The sequence below is a fragment of the Sesamum indicum genome, linkage group LG11 (assembly GCF_000512975.1).
Source record: "Sesamum indicum cultivar Zhongzhi No. 13 linkage group LG11, S_indicum_v1.0, whole genome shotgun sequence".
Classification (NCBI taxonomy): domain Eukaryota; kingdom Viridiplantae; phylum Streptophyta; class Magnoliopsida; order Lamiales; family Pedaliaceae; genus Sesamum; species Sesamum indicum.
This window is the reverse complement of record NC_026155.1, coordinates 4,211,210-4,214,749: the sequence shown is the minus strand read 5'-3', so window position 1 is coordinate 4,214,749 and position 3,540 is coordinate 4,211,210. Positions and strand designations below refer to the sequence as shown.

General features: G+C 36.9%; 1 non-coding gene across 1 annotated transcript; it reads right to left on the bottom strand.

The window, feature by feature from the left end:
* Positions 2,868-2,939, bottom strand: TRNAD-GUC. The gene has a single exon. It is a non-coding gene; the product is annotated as a tRNA-Asp (tRNA).

Genomic DNA, 3,540 nt, shown 5'->3' with positions numbered 1-3,540 from the left:
ACGTTCCGCAAAGTGGAGGTAAACATTTCTTTACTCGATGCCATCAAGCAAATACCCCACTACGCGAAATTCCTTAAAGAACTGTGCACTAGTAAGGGAAAACTCAAGGGAAATGAATAGGTATATATGGGAGAAAATGTTTCTACAATTCTCCAACGAAAATTACTCCCAAAATGTAAAGACCCAGGTACATTCTCTATACCTTGTAAAATTGGTATGATTGGATAAAAAGGGCTATGTGCGACCTTGGAACATCTATAAATATTATGCCCCTAACCATTTTTGAGTCCTTAAATGTTGGTCCTTTAAAGGAAATGGGGGTAGTCATCCAACTTGCAGACCGCTCTGTAGTCTACCCGGAAGGAGTCTTGGAAGATGTTCTTGTACAGGTAAATGAATTGGTGTTTCCCGCCGATTTCTACGTGTTGGATATGAGGGAGGACAACTCCCCCAATTCCACATCAATCTTGTTAGGAAGATCATTCCTCAAGACAGCTAGAACAAAAATCGATGTGCACAGTGGAAGACTCACCATGGAATTTGACGGTGAAATCATAAGATTCAACATATATGAATCCATGAGGTATCTAACTGATTTACCTACCGCCCTCCTTGTAGATACTTTTGACCCTTTTTTGCAGGATTCCATAGCAACTGATGGCGAAGACCATGTGAAATATGCAATCGAAAGAGTACCTCACTATGTAAAGTTCCTTAGGGTGTTGTGCACCAACAAATTCAAATTGAAAGACTTTATTGATCCATTGGTGCAGGAAAAACCTAAATTCGATGGTTATAAAAATTTTAGCTCTCGTTCGAGAACTTATAAGAACAAAGCATTTCACGATAAATTAAATTCGAGGAAGAATTCTCTCATGAACCTCAAAGTTTTCCTCAGTCTACACCATCTCTGGATACGCTACGACGAAAAAGGAGTGGATTTAAAGTGCCCAACTTATTCAAGTTGAGGAACAACAATGTATAGCCAAAGATATTAAAAGAAAGGCGCTGCATGGGACGCAACCCATGAAATTTCTATCCTTTTCTTTTCTCTTTTGTTTGATTTTAATTTTAATATTTTTATTCAAGTTTTGCGATGCGTGCCACGCTTAATGAAGCATCTAAATCTATTTGGAAGGCCAAATTGGACATATTTGAAGTTTTCACTAAACGTGCCCACGCTTAATCGATATTTCAAAACTATTTAACTTAGTTCACCAAAACAGATTTGGAGTTTTCGCTAAGCGTGCCCACGCTTAGTCGCACTTCGTAGGCTGTTATTCACTTTATTTACTTTCATTTACTTGCCTTTTTATTTATTTATATTTATGTAAAAAAAATTAAAAAATCAAAATAAAAAAGGAAATTAGGTCAACATCTTTCTTCTTTATTTAACCGATAATTATCTCTCTCTCAGCTCACCCACAACAGCTTCAAGAACTCTTCATCTCCCTCTCGACTCATGGCCGACGACATCACACTGAAAAAGCCCTCCGCTGTGACAGCCGTCGTGCGTCATCGTCGTCGTTGCTGTTCTTTTCGTCTCCTGTCGTCGCTCACCCACAACATCGCCTTCTCCGCCACCGAAACCCGACGACCCACGTCGTCATCTTCTTCCTCAGCTCCATCGCCATTTGGTGTTCATCGTTCCAGCCACCACTTCGTCTAATTTCACCGTCACCGCCCAAGCACATGACGATTTCTCCTCAGTCCGCCGTTCGCCGTAGCATTGTCTTTCACCATCGCGTCATCCAACCCAACGCCGCCAGCCTCTGTTTGCCGCCACTCTGACACGCTTCGCCATTGTTGTTCCTCTCGCTCAACCACCGTTCACCATCAATGTGAGTCTGACGGAGAAAACCTAGATCCGCTGCAGCGCCGCTGTTCCGAAACAACCTAGATTTCTCGCAATCGTCATTCAAAACCGCCACCACAACGCCGGAACCCTCTGCCGTCATCTAGATAGTCCATCGCTCTCCGTCGTGACCCATCTCCACTATTCTTGTCTCACCGTCGTTGCCTGCCGTTGCTGTTGTTGCCGCATCTCCGAAATCTTCAAAGCACGGTTTATTTGATTCCTTTCCCTCATTATTTTATTTTATTATATCTGATTAGGGATCTAGCCAAAGGTCGTACCTTGGCTGACGAAAAGGTAAGGTGTTAAGTCGTACCAATACTATAACTGGTTTATATGTTTATACATGTGTTATTCTTGCATCGATGATCAGCTCACAAGTTTCAAGCATGATCCTAGTCTTAATTGAAAAATCTCTCTCTCGTATCTTCGTCAGGTAATTTCAATTGTTTTCTAGTTTATTTAGTTTTTAATTATTTCTTTTTGTCATCAATATCCCCCCCATTATTTTCTTTTTTCTAAAGAAATCAACTTAAAACCAGTTTTTGTGGATTCGACCCTACTCCCACTGTCACAAGTGTAGTAGGAATTATTTTTGGTGATCTCGACACCCATCAATTTTACAAAACTGTCATAAAAAGAGTGACTTATTTCTAATTAAGAATATGGGTTAATTATATTTAAATTCCTTGAGAAAATACAAAATTATATTTTTTTTCTCAAAAACATTTTGTAATTACACTTACATCCCTCCAAAAACTTACTATATACACATGACCCGCTTTTGTTAAACTTTGGATGAAAAATATTGGCATTTGTCAAAAAAAGACTACAGAGTTTCCATTTTCATCTCTCATTTATATTTTTTTTCGATAAATGTAAATTTCATTAAGTAAAAGGGGATACGTAAGTACTGTACAACAAGCATCAATTAGGTGAATTCATCAACGATAAAACGCGCATGTACTAACAGCATAACGAAGCTAAGAATCCTCTCTCGCAAAATAATAGCCGCCGTTGCCGGGGATCGAACCCGGGTCACTCGCGTGACAGGCGGGAATACTCACCACTATACTACAACGACTTGCTTTTTTCACCTCTCATTTAACGTTCCTATATAATACTTTTATATTTATAAAGAAAAACTGTAATGATGTTAACTTCATTCTATATACTCACTCACATATATATATATATTACATTACACCCTTTATAAATATAAAAATACATATGGGAAGAGGGTGAAATGTATGTAATATTTTTGCTTACAATAATATCTTTTGTCCAAATTTTAACGAAAAAGGATCTGCTTTAAACAAAAAATTTTCAAAAGGAGTGTAACTATAATATTAAAAAAATTGGGTTTTGAGGGATGAATTTTCAATTGGATTTTTGCCGTTGCAGTTTCCGCTATGATTTCTTTTCTTGGTATTAAATCTAATTTTTATGAGCAAGATGATAGAATATATAAATTAGGAAGCATGTTGTAATACTTTTGTAATAAACAATTTTTTTTTTTTATATTAATACAATTACCAAGGCATTCTTCATTCAATATTTATCTATTTTATTATACTAGGAAGCATAATATGCTATGCAGGTATACAAATATATTTTTACAGATAAATATATTATTTTAATTAGTCATAAAATATATTCAGTTCATGATATTAATTATATTTCTG